This window comes from Engystomops pustulosus, chromosome 4 (assembly GCF_040894005.1).
Source record: "Engystomops pustulosus chromosome 4, aEngPut4.maternal, whole genome shotgun sequence".
Taxonomy (NCBI): Eukaryota; Metazoa; Chordata; class Amphibia; order Anura; family Leptodactylidae; genus Engystomops; species Engystomops pustulosus.
In genome coordinates this window covers 144,664,337-144,680,153 of record NC_092414.1, presented here as the reverse complement: position 1 = coordinate 144,680,153, position 15,817 = coordinate 144,664,337, and the positions used below count along the sequence as shown (strand labels likewise).

At 42.5% G+C, this 15,817-nt stretch overlaps 1 protein-coding gene across 4 annotated transcripts in view; it reads right to left on the bottom strand.

Annotated features, from left to right (window-relative positions):
- CSNK1G1 (casein kinase 1 gamma 1) overlaps positions 1-14,570 on the bottom strand; it is a 51,742-nt gene extending 37,172 nt beyond the window's left edge. The window contains exon 1 of one of the 4 annotated variants that reach the window (XM_072147930.1): positions 14,179-14,570. The gene's annotated coding sequence lies outside the window, so the exon portion shown is untranslated. The remainder of the gene's footprint in view (positions 1-14,178) is intronic. The other 3 variants (XM_072147928.1, XM_072147931.1, XM_072147929.1) reach the window with 3 other exon arrangements.
- Positions 14,571-15,817: the final 1,247 nt, after the last annotated feature.

Genomic DNA, 15,817 nt, shown 5'->3' with positions numbered 1-15,817 from the left:
TACTATTTTTGAGGAGTATGACATTTTCGGTAATACAAATATTCATAGCTATATATAATGTTATAGACACTATTTATATATAAAAATCATCAGTCAGTATCATCTGAGACGAAATAGCAATTTGAGGCAGTCATAGCAATATTAGATCATGCAGTAAACAAAGGGTACACAACCTTTTTTTTCCCCACAAAAGTGCAACCTACAGACTATGACCCTGTTGCCGGTGTCCCGCCCCCCTCCCCCTTAAGACAATGGCCAACAACGACTTCCCCAGTATATACCATGGCTGATGCCACCAAAGGCCCCTTCCCAAGACATGACTGCGGCTGTGCCGCCAAATACGCCCCCCCCCCAGGATCAGACTGTGGCGGATGCCGCCAGATCTCTCCCCCCCACACACACAAAGTGTGTACCATTAGGTACAGATCTCTCATCCTGATCACAAATAACAGTGATCCTTTGGGATGTTAATATAAGTCCACTGTTATATGTGATCTGTATACAGACATGCAGAGCGGATGCACTTTGCATCTTCTCTGCATGCATCTTTCTAAACCCTGTGTTTGGAGAACCCCAGTGGCGTCCTAGCAGTGGCACAGTGTTTAGAATGAGAGCTGTGTGATAGGGGAGCAATGATAGTCCGGATCGAGCATTGCTGGCAGCCATGGCACACAGCACAGAACTTAAGGGGGAGCTGCATCCCCTGATCTGGAGTCAGATCTGTGTCCGCTGTAACAACACATTGTAGAGGGGCAGCCAATAACCATACCCCTTACACGCTGCTTAATATCAGCAGTGCGAAAGGAGCTTTATTATTGGTCTTGTGGACCCTGCATCAAATGTCCTGCAGAGTGGTCCAGCGCACAGCGATCCTATGATATTTCCCTCCTCCTTCAGGATTGCAGCCTGTGTCGGACCGCTCAGCCCACAAGCTACAGAGGACAATTGCCAGGCGTATTTTTGCACCTGGCAATTATTTTAGGGGGTAATGGTCTATGTAAGAGAAATATATACATCTACAATGGAGCATAGGACTGAGCTTACATATGTTACTTCCTTCACATCTAATATATAAAGCTGTGTGTGTCCGCCAATGTAATCTAGACTGTCGCGTTTATAATCACCAAATTTTGCACAAATGCTTTCCGTGACTCATTGAACGTCATAGGCTAGGTATTGAGTTGAAATCACTTATAAAGCACCATATACAGGAGCCATAGTCTGCTGGCTACTGAGGCAGTAAGCAAGCAATCACAGCTCAGATTCAATTTTGCCACAGGTCATTAATATAAGCTCTGAACTTTGATTGGTTACTACAGATGCTTATGTGAGGCAATATTCATAGAGATAGCGAGACAGACAGGCAGAAAGTATATTTGTTAACACATTCTAATCCGTTATTGTCAAGAGTAGTTATTTACTATTCTGGGCAACACTAGTTACAGCTAGTATATTATAAAGATGTGTTCCTGCATAGTCCACAACTATGAACCCAACTTTTGGCCAAGTCTGTTGCTTCCATTATCCTGTTCCGTTACCTAAATTTCAAATAAATGGTTGCCTGTGTGGTAGCCCCAATTGTGTCATAAGGGCAGATAATGTACTAAACACACGCAGACACAATGGAATTTCAATACACCCCAAGACAAATAAACTAGTAACTTGGCAAGATGGCTGCCCAGATAAGAATTTTACAATAAAGAGTGTACCAAAAATAGAGCAATGAAGGTTAAGAAATGCCTATGAAATTATTTACTTATAACATTATGCAATTTACCTAAAATTTCCATAGCAAATTTATCAATTTAGGAATTTAGGAATGAAGAGAAATGGAGCAAAGCTGAGTAATGGAAACATAATATGCTTCACAAACTTTGATGACATCAAGTATAGGGACTAGTAAGACATATTCCCCATATACACAGCATATCCAAGCCGGTCATGTGATACAAACCTAGTGAGGTCACTTTGTTGACAACCACTAATGCATTGTGTAATCAATATACATAGCAGGGAACCAGCTGGATCCAGTATAACGCAGGTAGGTACGTGCATAGTCTGCTACCTGGGATTACATCTCTGCATCTGGAAACCAGAAATCAACTCCCAAGCTCATTGCAGCATAGAGGAAACAAGAAAAGGCTTCCATGAGTGGGTGTCAAGCAATTATGTTCCCCACATGAATTCAGGAGAGGAGGAACACTGATGAGAGCAGAAAGCTCAGCACGAGCTCTGCCTGCAACAAAGTGCCCCCTCCCCGCACAGGAGACGAGGCCTAGTGTGTACACAGGACACAATCAATACAACCATTTATAACTCCCTGCCACTGCACTCATTAATATTACATGACGGGATAACATGACAGGGCATGCCGCACTAGCCAGTGCACAGCCAAGCTGCACATATTTCAGGGAAATGGCTGGGCTTCTTGAACCAAACTATTTGCAGAAGTTGCACCACATTTCCGCTGACTGCGGCAAAACAAATACAAAAGATGACAAGTGATCAAAAGTCTGAAACGTCAAACTCACTGAATTTTTTCTTTTACAGGAAAAACAACCCACAACATTATAACTCATTGCAAGTTTCACTCCATCACCATTTCCAAATTTACTTTGAAGTCTGTGAATGGCATTACAGGTTGGACTGATGTATCATACATTAGCCCTGTTCACATATTTGTGGTGTTCATTTAATGCATATAGTTGACTCCACGTGTGAACGCGCCCTAAAAGAATAAATAGGGACCTTTTCCTGGCATATACCTTAAACAGAGCCTAAGGCTGGATTCACATGACCGGTGCCCGCCGTACCGTAGCACGGCGGGCAGACGGCAGCGCGCGGGGAGAGGAGGAGGGGGACAGCGATACTCACCCCCTGCCCCTGTCCATAGGTATACATGGCGCACGGCGCTGTATGCCCTGAAAAAATAGGACATGTCCTATTTTTTCACAGGGTACGGAGCGGTACGGCGCCCATTGCCGTCTATGGGGGACATATATCGGCCGTATATATGTCCCCCTTGCGGTAGTGTGAATGCAGCCTTACACTGATACTTTGTAGCAGTATATCAGCACAGAATGGAGATTTATGCTACTTATACATTTAACACATTGGATTATCTAGAGTAGACACCATGAAATGAACACTCGATTAACTCTATATGAGACTTTGCATTTCATTCAAGCAAAGAGTTTCAAAAAGATTTATTGAAACAATGTCTTTAAGAAGGTTGAAAAACCTGAAAGATCACAAAGACCTCCCAAAATGGGGTGGTTTTTATGAAAACACCCTTGCAGGAATTATTAGGGGTTTCCTGCTACCAATAACCAGTGAAGAAATCACAGGTAAATCTGCAGCAAAAGAAAGAAAAAAAAATGATTTATTTCTCCTACAGTATGTATGATCACAAGATCAAGAACAAGGTTTTACTCTATGAAATCAACTCCTCACATTGGCTTTCAAAACCACAAAAATCTGATAGCCAGAATGGGGGAGGGGGATGTATGGACATAAGCACCACTGCAATGTTTATACGAGGCAGCGCTCAGTTCAGTAGGGAGGGCACTATGATGCATCTTTACTGCTCAAAAAAAATAAAGGGAACACTGAAATAACACATCCTAAATCTGAAGGAATGAAATATCCTCATTGAATACTTTGTTCTGTACAAAGTTTAATCTGACGACAACAAAATTACAAAATCAATGGAAATCCAATTTATTAACCAATGGAGGTCTGGAATTGGTGAGAAAACTTTGATGCAATGTTAGTAAAATAAGTCAAAATTAGGCTTAGTATTGTGTGTGGCCTCCACGTGCCTGTATGACCTCCCTACAACACCGCGGCATGCTCCTGATGAGGTTGTGGACCTGGACTAAAGCACCCACCAACTCCTGGACAGTCTGTGGTGCAAATGTTTTCCATACAACCCCAATTGTGGACATCAGGCCCTCATGACCTCATGGAGTCGGTTTCTAACTGTGCAGACACATGCACATTTGTGGCTGCTGGAGATGATTTTGCAGGGCTCTGGTAGTGCTCCTTCTGCCCCTCCTTGCACAAAGGGGGGAGGTAGTAGTCCTGCTACTGGGCTAAAAGAAGAGTAGACCCTGCCAGAGGGGGCACACACCAGTATGTCAGTGTGCTTGGTTTATAATTCATCATCCTGGTGGTAGCTGAAATTTAAAAGGAAACTGTCAGGTCAATTTTGGACACCAAACATATGCTGTCCTTATATTCCAATACTTTTCAAAAGCCTTTTATTTTCACTACACCAGTTCCCTACACTGTACTAAATGCAAACACATTGAAACAGTGCTGTCTACAATTAGGAATCGGTTTCTTCTGGAATAGATATACTGGTTTGGTTTTAATACCTCATCAGGTTATTAGGCTTCCTAAAAGTCATTCTTGATGTTAAGAGGGGCTGCCTTCTAAGGAGTCGATGTTTTCCTTATCCCATCCGGGAAAACATTAGAATTTTTCCCAGAATTGTTTCATTGTATCAATCAATTTGACCTTTGTTTATTAAAAAAAAAAGGGGGGGGGCATTTACCATACGCTGGCGCACAAAGCATGATGAAAGTTCTGGCCTCCCGAAATTTTCAGCAGCCACCTGCACTGGCATTTAATTCTGTCAAGCCCTGCCTCGAGTAGAATTTCACCAGAGAATGTTCAAGCTTAAATTGTCCCATAGTGAATGCACACGCCGACAGCCACGACCCTACAAGTTCTTCCGTGGCCACTTGGCATGGAGGAGGTGTAATAAGGGAAATTATTTACTTGCTTGTGCACTAAGAAACTGGCATAAAACCTTGATAAAGGTCCCCCAAGTATGAGGGGTCAAACACTGTACTTCATTACAGCAAGTCACAGACTGCAACCATAATTTGGGATACTAAACCACTGATCCATAAGTTGGTTTAGTTTCTTAAATTATCCTTACCATTTCTTTTTAAATTTGGATTACCAAATTCAGAGACACACTTCTATAATATGAACAAAATGAGGAAGTACATCGGCTATTACATCTCAATTTGCATGTCAGACACTGTTGAACAACCATCATTTTGTCAGCATGTTGCATTGAAAGCATGACTATTAATGCTGATCTGGCAAGCTCTGTGTAGCGCGGCGTAATCTGTGTGCGCTATATAAAATATAAAGCAATACAAAACAAACCGAAAGGCGACACCAATAAGGTAGTGCATGCTTTAAGATGTTCACATTAACAAAAAGATAGAAAGAAACATAAAATACGACAACTCAAGAATGTCAGCTGCTGCCTAATTTATTTTAATTTTGGACATTTCAGCCAAAAAAGGCACCAATTGTGCTAGGATGGCCAAACACACGCTCAAAACCAGAAATACAGTATATCCTATATACTCGAGTACAAGCCAAAATTTGTGCTGAAAAACCCTAACTCTGCTTATACTTGAGTATATAAAACACTGTACTCACCTTTCCGTCGTCCCCCGTAGGTCCTCTTCTGCGTCCTTCAGCTCCTATACTACAGGGGCCTGGCAGGCCGTATACTACTAAATAGGCTTATACTCGAGTCAATAAACAAAACAAAAAACTGTACTCACCTTTGTCAACCCCTTAACGCTCTGCGCCGTAGCTCTACGGCGCAGAGGTATAAGGTATGTATGAAGAGGGCTCACAGGCTGAGTCCTCTTCATACAGAGGTGGGGGTTGTTGCATATTGCAGCAAACCCCCACCGCTAATAACCGCGGTCGGTGTTTGCACCGATCGCGGCTATTAACCCTTTAACCGACTTTGCCGGCGGCGTTTAAAAGACGGCGGCGCGCGGGCGCCGCCATCTTTATTACGATTGCCGCGCCCCGAACGTCATCGGGGGGCGGCGATCGGTTGCCATGGTAGCCTCGGGTCTTCGTTTGACCCGAGACTATTGGCATCTGCAGATTCGTTACAATGAGCCAGTGGCTCATTGTAATGAATGTGCTGCAAAAATGCCATATATTGCAATACAGAAGTATTGCAGTATATGGTAGGAGTGATCTGACTATCTAGGGTTAATGTACCCTAGATGGTCTAAAAAAAATAGCGAAAAAAAAAAAAAAAGTTTAAAAAATTAAAAAAATTTAATAAAATGTTAAAAGTTCAAATAAACAGTAAAAATCACAAACATATTAGGTATCGCCGCGTCCCAAAATGCCGATCTATCAAAATATAAAAACGGTTACGGGCAGCGGTGACCTCCGAGGCGGGAAACGGCGCCCAAATGTCCGAAATGCGACTTTTACACCTTTTTACATAACATAAAAAATGAAATAAAAAAAATGATCAAAATGTCGCACAGACCTCAAAATGGTAGCAATGAAAACTTCGCCTCATTTCACAAAAAATGACCCCTCACACATCTCCGTGCGCCAAAGTATGAAAAAGTTATTAGCGTCAGAAGATAGCAAAAAAATTTTCTTTTTTGTACACATTCGTTTAATTTTTGAAAATGTATTAAAACACAATAAAACCTGTATAAATTTGGTATCACCGCGATCGCACCGAACCAAAGAATAAAGTAGGCATGTTATTTGGAGCGAAGAGTGAAAGTCTTAAAAACTGAGCCCACAAGAACGTGCGTTTTTTCTTCAATTTTTCCACATTTGGAATTTTTTTTCAGCTTCGCAGTACACGGCATGTTAAAATAAATAACATTACGGGAAAGTAAAATTTATTATGCACAAAATAAGCCCTCACACAGGTCTGTACACGTAAAAATGAAAAAGTTATGGATTTTTGAAGGTGGAGAGCGAGAAATAAGCCGAAAAACCCTGCGTCCTTAAGGGGTTAAAGAGAGTGTTCAAATGCATGGAGTTTAGCTGAAGAAACATTACATACATAGCCCCCTACCAAAAACTAATTCCATTAATGAATTTCATGAAGTTTTCTGGAAAAATAAATATCAGGAAAACCAATGGTTGTCATGATCAACTGTGTCCTTACTTTTCAGCATCTTCACAAATCATATTAAGGCAAATATAATCCATTCAACAAAGAAATCTGAGCTACTGATAATGCAGGGGCTAGAACACGGACATGTAATGATGCCCAATCCTCTGAGTCACTAATTAGCATCATAATTTGTGAAGATTACCATCCATTCATATGGCCTGGCCCTGAGATGAATTTATCAAAGAGGACCGGACGCATCATTCCTGACAGGTATGCAGCATTTGAGAACACTAGTATACTGCTGCCAAGTGACCTTAAACACATGGCGCCAGTGCACCTGTTCCATTTTCAGGATGCCAGCCTAGTGCCATAGAGCGCTTAAAATAAAACAAGGCAAAGGAAACCAACAAGTAAAATAAAGCCGCTGCATGGCACTGAAGCATATTTATTAAATGACACTTTCTAAGTTTTCGTCTGTCACTTTGATGATCCTGTGGCTCAGATACATTTGTTTGTAACCAATAAAAACACATGCTGCTAAACAGATATGTAGCCTGCAGAATAAAATTACACAAAGTAGGGGCAATTACGTCGATTATTTGGTTTCAAGTATGACAATGATGCTCAAGTCCAGCAAGATCGTGAGAGCATTTGGCAAGGCAGACGGCTGCAATACAGTTTTAATCAGAGAAATTCAATATTATATTCCCCAGAAGACATCTGTGGGTGCTTAGCAGCTGACATCATATACAATGTGAAGATGATTTTTTATACAACATATCATTTCACTTGAACAAGTATTAGCTGTTCACAACAGTCCAATAAAAATTCATTTTCCAATAAATAGGATGGACTTCCCTAAAGCAATGATGCCATCATGAAATAACAGTGCATTGGACTCTATTAACAAGGTGAAGTATCCAGGAAGATGAGAAGAAGTTACCGAAAAGGCTATACTATGTAATTTTCTTCCTAGAAGCTTTTTTTCACATCCTTCACAAAGAAACCTGTTAAAGCAGCTCTAAAAGGGGCCATCATCAGATACTACCCCCAAGACCAAGTAGCCCCTATGGCTAGGCCGCTCACTTATAAGTGGAGTCCTGAACGTCATGCATTACACCTCAATGCATCACACAATGGTGAGGGAAGGAGCCTCAACACGCTGGCACTCAAGCCTCCTCCTATAAATGCTTCAAAAAAGTAAATTGGAAATTGTGCTCTGACCTCTCTTGCAATCTCACATAAATGAACAGAGGGGCAGCACGTATATTCAGACAAACATATAAGGAACCAGAGATCGCGTTAACGCCTGTAGAAGCGTCAGACACGCATGTTCAGAAAAATTTTGTCTTTAAAAGCCCCATGTATATAAATATGCTTGGGAATTTTCTACTACCTCCCTCCCTCAGTCCTGGCTCCGCTGCGGACACTTCTTTACTGCAGCTTGCGTCCCCGATGGATGGTCAAAAACTAAGTCTTGGATGGGGGAGGGGCTCCAGATCATTTCTGCAATAGTTATGGAAATTAAAGCTCTTTTTAGTGAGCTGGTTCATTAGGCTCCGCTCACTAAGAAGAGCCAGCACAGAGCAGCCTCTGTACAGACCCCTGTCACTGGTATCCTTGGGGATCTGGGATCCATTTAGAAGATTTTTTGTCTCCACCACAGGCTGTAAGTGTATAGAAGTAACTGTTAGTGGATCATAAGTATTGAACTGTATGTACTGTATGTGTTTTTACTTGAGTGCAGAATCAGTGTGTGATATGTATTGTGTTTATGTGTGCAGTATTAGGACACATGCATTTATTGGCCATAAACAACAGCTTTGTCACATTGTTTGGATCCCATATGACATTGGTCGAGTGAGTGGCACTCCCCTCGCCCAAGCTCTTAGCAAATGACTGAGAGGGACGCAAAGACAGCAGGTTTTATTACTTCCATCTTTGCATGTATTAGGAGGTTCTGCAGCAGGTGAGGCGTGTGTGTAACAGTGTAAGCAGTATGTGTTGGGAGGGGACATGCACACTTTTCTAAAGCCCTCTCTGTATACCCATAGCCTAGAAATATCATGGTGTCATGGGCAGGATCGAGCTGTCAAATTTGTTCTCCGTCATAGGGATGTGCAGTAATTCTGGGGATCCAGTAATGACATCATCAGGATATCATCATGGGCTTTTTTACACTTAGGTTTTTCACTGTTCAGTTGTCAGTGATCAATTGTTTTCACTCTTCAGTTCAGAACCTGTTCTTTTTGTGAAGTGTAAAACAGCCCATTGAAATGAATGGGTCTGTAAGGATAATTGAAAAGTCACTGAAGCCAGGAAGAGAAAACCAATCTGTATGTGTCCATAAGGTTGGTTCAAGATTGGTTCAAGATTTGTTCAAAATGGGTTCAGTGAAAACCAATGTAAAACCACCCTAAGGGTCCATTCACACGCGGTATGCCCGCCATGCGGGCATACCACCGTGTGCTGGAAAGGAGGAGGAGGTGACCCCTCCTCCCTCCATAGAGAATAGTGGCGCACGGCCGCACACACGCCAATAGATAGAGCATGCTCTATCTTTTTGCGGTGTGCGGGCCGGATCGGTGCCACACATGTGTGGCACTGTATCTGCGCCGCGCCGCTATTGCCGTCTATGGGGACGTACATGCGGCCGCATGTACGTCCCCGCAGACGGCCATGTGAATGAGCCCTAAGGATGGTGGCACACGTAAAAAACATCTTTGAACCCGGTTTTTAGTCAGTTTTTAAGCAGTCCGTTCAAAACACATGCGTTTTTGAAAATGCATGGTTTTTTTTTACAGTTTTTGTCCGTTTCTTCCAATTATCAATTAAGATAATTGGAAAAAACTGCCAAAAACGGATGTTTTCAAAAGCCCATTAATTTTTAAACAGACTGCTTGAAAACGGCCTAAAAACAGGTTCAAAACGCCACATGTGCCACCACCCTAAAGGAACCAACGATCATTGTAGCAACTTAACAAATGTTTTTAAGTTGTGTGATTTCAATATGCTGTAAGCAAGTTAACCAGATGTTAATATTTTGTTACAATAAAGCATTTATTGAACTTAAATGATTGTAAATAGCAAAGATCATGTATTACTGTTCAATGTGTACTTGGTCAGCATGTGCAAAAGGCCTAGACTAAATATCTAATCATTGCCTGTAAGCAGATAAAATCTGGGTTCCCCCAACTATAGGTTCCCTTTGATAAAACCACTAAAAAGGTACTAACATTGAATTCTTTAGCGTTTTATCCATATCACACTACAATAGACAAATACATGTCCTCACAGACCAAAGAATAAAATCATCTTAGAAAAAGGGTTAATGAGTTTGCATTGCATTAAATACTTGGGTGTGGGCACAGGCAGAAGAAAACAAAAAGGTCCCTTTTGTGAGTCACCTTCTCCTGTTCCGAAACGAAACTACAATCTCAACTCATGCACGTCGGCTGACGTCTGACACTATACCTACTGTAGAGCAATGCTCCAGTAGTACTTCAGTGCTTGCCCATGGATTATAGGAAAACAAGCCATCAGTAGCAAAGCTAATAAGTGATAGGTCCATCAAGTAGTCAATTATCACAGGATGAAAAAAATGTGTCAGAATGGGTCTGAAAAGCAAAAGTCCTTCAAAAACCGCCAAAAAAAAGTCCAAGTGTTTGATGAAAAACGGCTTTCTTCCAAAAGCAGCACCACGCCTGACCATGATTTGTACAGGTATTGCAACGCAGCTGTATAGAGATTAATGGAGACAAGTTGAACTAGTGGCACAAACCATTACTGGATGTAGTTTTTGGAAGAAAGCAGCCATGTTTTTCAACCTCCTGACAAGCACTCTGGAGTGGGTTTCTGCCTATTCACCGTTGAGTTCCCTTGATTCACAATTTTTTTCAGATGAATTTCTAGTGTTCAGACTTCTCCAAATCCCCCGCTTAGACAGATTGCAACCCCCTCTAGAAGCAGCATGCAAGATAGCGGCACAATGTTATACACTGAACTCATTATTACAGGCATGGAGCTCTGGATCCAAAAAAAAAAGGAGAATAATAAAAAAATTAATATGCACACAAGGGGTTGAGCTAAAAATAATTGAAAATGCATAAAATAAAGCATAGGGCACATAGCAGCATTACACTCACATGACTCAAAATTCTCCACGGATATTGTATGAGGAAGGTACCTTGTTATTGTTGACAAGCCCAAATGTTATTAGCTCCTTGCTTTCCTAAATGTTGAAAGGCTTGACTGGATATTGTATGTTTCTAATCCCAGTTATAGTATATCCAGGCAGATGGACAATTCCGGGAATAAAGGTCCTGCAGGACTAACTGAAGTTCCAGAGATTCACTGAACTACAATGCTTTCACCAAACATACAGAGGATGACACGGATCACTCCCACTAATGACAAAGTTATAACATATACATCATGTATGTAATGTGCATCCATGGGGGTATTTGCAGTAGGATTGATTTCACACATTTCCAGGTGCTATAGCAAAGATAGACATTTGAGGGTGCATTCACATTGAAGTGTGCCCGCTGTACCATAGCATGGTGGGCACACCTCAGCGCCGGGGAGGAATAGAGGAACATGGTGCACGGCGCCATATTCCGAGAAAAGACAGGACATGTCCTAGCTTTTCACGGGTACGGAATGATATGGTGTCGCACTTGTGCGCTCTCGCTGGGCCCCTGGCGCATATTGTATATAGCCTGTATACATGTTTCCCATATGGCAGTGTGCATGCAGCCTTATTGTGGGGGTACTACTCTCTAAGTATACATTCCATCCATTATACTACTGTGCATATGAGCCCTAAGTACAACACTGAAGAACCACAGAGTGTTATAGAACTGTCTAGAAGTCCAAGACTGGGCTCCATTTCAATAATCACTGACCCTGAATGTATTGCTTGTAGTGTTGCTGATGTGACAATCAAGTTTGTTAGGCAGGAGTTTTTGTCCATCTGACAAGGTCTATTTTACTGTAACCAACAAGAATTACCGATTCCATGATGTACATTATAATTAAGTATCAATTTTATGATTTGATAAGTCCTCTGCAAGGCGTATGCATGTCCCCTCCCATGTTGAGCTGTGTGCCAGCAAAGGGCAAGTACAAGTAATGTCAAAGGGTAATGCCACTCGTCCCGTTTCTGGTCCGTTTTAAAGCATGTGTTTTCAGTCCGTTTAAAAACGAAATGTGTTTTACCAAGCAATTGGCTTCTTTGAACCTGTAGATTTATTGCAGCCAAACACATGTTAAATGGTAAAAAAACTGACGCGTTGTAAACAGACTGAAACTGCATCCTTTAAAATGGACCAAAAACGGGACGTGGGGCATCACCCAAATGCACACGATTGTGTGCTTAAAACTACCCCCTTGGGTAGTTGGCCCTCATTTCGGCCGGGTGGAGACAGTTGGGGTGAGAGCTTCCACAGGACAAGATAAAGCACCTGCAATATAATATGTGGTGTGGCTATGTAGCTTGGTCATGCTTTGATGAGACAGTACGCTCATCAAAACCTGAACAAACATAATGGAAGTCCATGGCGATTGCCAGTTAGCTGCCATTTTTCCATCTGTCATGTGCATGAGGCCTAAATTGGTAGGAATGCATAAAACCATCAGCCCCTCCAAAAGCAAATATGTTCTAAAATATTTTGACACTGGCTTATAATATATATATGAATGGCAGGGGTACACAAACCGCTCAGCATTCATTTTCCCATAGCAGTATATAAAATGAAAGCTGAGCTCTGATTGGTTGTCATAAGCAACTTGAACAGTTTCAGACATTTCAGATTCATCCCGCCTCCCATAGTCTTCAAGATCACTGTGTAAGCATGCTGCTGCTCTAAAGAGCTTAAGCTCTCATCTGAACTAGCCCTAAGGCTAATCCAGACAAGCCATTTCCTGCAATGATATGTTTTGTATGAGCAAATACAGTAATAAAAACTTCACAGACTGCCAAAACAGACTATAAGAGGATCGTCTAGTGGTCACAACCCATGTTCTCTACGGCTGTAGATGTTGGACAGATAAAGACTTTGTGACTACACATGGTCATCAAAGTGACATGCGCAAAATGCAAACAAGTATATAATGTAGCAAGTAGTGCTCCGCTTCATGCTTCCTCAGATGAGCTACTAGCAGTAGCAGCAACATAACATTGAGTTGTCACACAATGAGTGTAATATTCAGGAATTAAAAACACAAAAAAGATATCCCAACACTTACTGGTAGGTACTACACTGATCTTATCACCGCTGCTGGCAAGTACCCTACAGTACTTTTCGCTGTACAGGGAACAATTTTCAATACAGTAAGTGGCTGGGAACACCACTATGCCAATGACAACAGAATGATGACTACACCTAAAAGTAGCATGGAGTGCCACATGGAGATCAAAGGATGACCAAGTCATATATGCTTGGATTAAATGTTAAGACGAGGCTCTCTATTCTGGCCTATTCTCTATGGGGTCAAGCAGGTAAGGAAGACCAGAAAAATGGTTCATTTTCTTTATCAATATTGCTTGTTGAAATCACTTAGTTATCCAGCATCAATAACGTAGAGTCCTGTACATAAGTTAAAAGTGTCTGACTTATTTGAAACAGCAGACTTCATCAGTCACAGTATGACATTTTTATCATGGTCATCTAAAAGTACAGGGGTACGGCATGAATGGGCAGATCAATCTGTCATGGTTATGTACGAATGATCACATAGATTATGATCTCCTACAATGCAGCCAATCATGGCCAACACTTGATGCTGCAGATATATGGCAGTGGAAGCTCATAACGGATCATTACCTGCCTGGCATATGGTGGTCTTGTGGACCCCAGGGCCAGTAAGCTAGAGAATGGGCCCTGTCACCATTTCCATGCATGGACACTTGCTATGCAAGCCAGGGCATGCTATTATGCTGACATGGCATTATATATGGACCTATGAGACCCTCATGGATCACAAGGTGAATTATTTTTTATGCTTATGACGGACCTAGTGGAGATGATGTGTGCTGATGACTCTGGCAGCACAATATGGCTGACTATAGAGGGAATATGGAAAAGATAGATGGAGATAAGCCATACACGGAGTGGATAAAGAGATGGCCCCACCATCTGCTCCCCCATGAGGCAGTAGATGACTGGGTCATGTGTGTACGGATATGTGGAGCAGTGAGTAAGGTGGGCAGATGTGATAGCACAAGGGACAATAGCACAGCCGGGACTCGTCACCTTGTTTCCTGCGGGTGTCAGGAGCAGCACTGGAGTGGGGAGTGTCACTGGGACAATGGCTCCGCTCGCCACCTACGTCCAGACGGCTGCAGGCTCCACGGTGCGCTCCTGTGCACTTCTCATAGAGGCTCCAGGGGCCGCGCTCTGCCCGCACTGACCGGAGGCCGGGCCCCGCACTTCCTGGCTCTGTCAGTCTCCAGCGTCCTGGGCGGTGGCGGATGCTCGGACTAGAACATCCTACTGCAGGCGATACCCACAATTTACCATTCACCCCCGAGAAACCGCAACTAGACAGGTGCCTCACAATACAAGCCCAAACTCCGTTGTTTCCGGTTACTCGCTCCGCCCCGGTGTCCCGGTTTCTTTCCTCACACACAACGGGGCCGAACCGGAAACTCCCCTCGCAGCTCCGCCCTGCCCTCCCGCACAACAAGGAAAGAGGCGGGGTCCTCATGGGAAGACTGCATGACGTCACATAATGCGCTGCGCCTGACACCGCTAGAGGGCGTGCCTTGAGCTTTGGCTCCGGTATGTTACGTACAATAGATGAAGATCATTTCTACGTCGTGAACGGCTTGTGTATGAGCAGAGAATGCTGCGCACGAGTAACGTCCCTACGCGCAAGCTACAGCAGCTTTCAAATCTGCCAGCATATCACTATAGATCCTCATTTACATTGCTTGCCAACATGAAAGATGGCGCATTGCGTAGTTCCGCCTCAGAAGCCAGTGCACGCCCAGGCCTGTGCATAGCGACCGCTTCTGTAGTTGCTATGCGGAAACATGAAACAAATAGATGCTGTAAAATCATGGCGCCATCTAGTGTTCTTTATAACTAACTAACTACAACATGTAAATTAAAATTACCCCAAAATGTTAGTTTTTACAAGGATTTGAGATAATTTATAAAACACTCATGATTGGTACTTGGGGGATCTAGGTCTGACATAAAAGAGTTCTGGGACAGTTTACAATAGTGATAAAGGCTTCATGTTTCAAGTGGTGAACCTATTTGTCCCAAAACACTTTGCATACAATCTACCCCAGATGACTTCAATATTTAAGTATATTCTGTAAACCTATGCTTCTTCCAAGGCACTTCCAAGAACGTCGAACGAGTAATCTACCCTTAGGCTGTGTTCACACAGTGCATTTTGATAGCATTTTTAGACACAATCCAAAAGCTTCCAGTGTGATCACATGTTGAGATAAAAATGTGTTTTACCTGCTGTATCTTTTTCATCTCAGACAGCTCAGCAGCCAATTAGTGGATGTAGTAGCTGTCACCAGTAATACAATAATTAATACTACTAAGAATGTCCTAAACCTACAGACCGCCTTTTAACACCATACATTAAGGTAGGCTTTAACAATTAAAAATTCAAATGAGCCTGAGGGGCTCCAAGCTCTATTAACTCCTATGCATAATTTTTAAAACCCTCTTTCTTAAAAACAAGGGCATAAGAAGCTAAAAGAAGAGCAGAGCCTCACAGAGGAGGCACACACAACTATGTCGGTGTGCTTGGTTTACAATCCTATCCTGGTGACGGGACAATGAGCAGTTGAGGGTAGGCGATCACCTTGGGCACCACCCTCGTCTTCTACCCTTGGTGCGTCCTCCCAGTCCTCAATAGTGATCA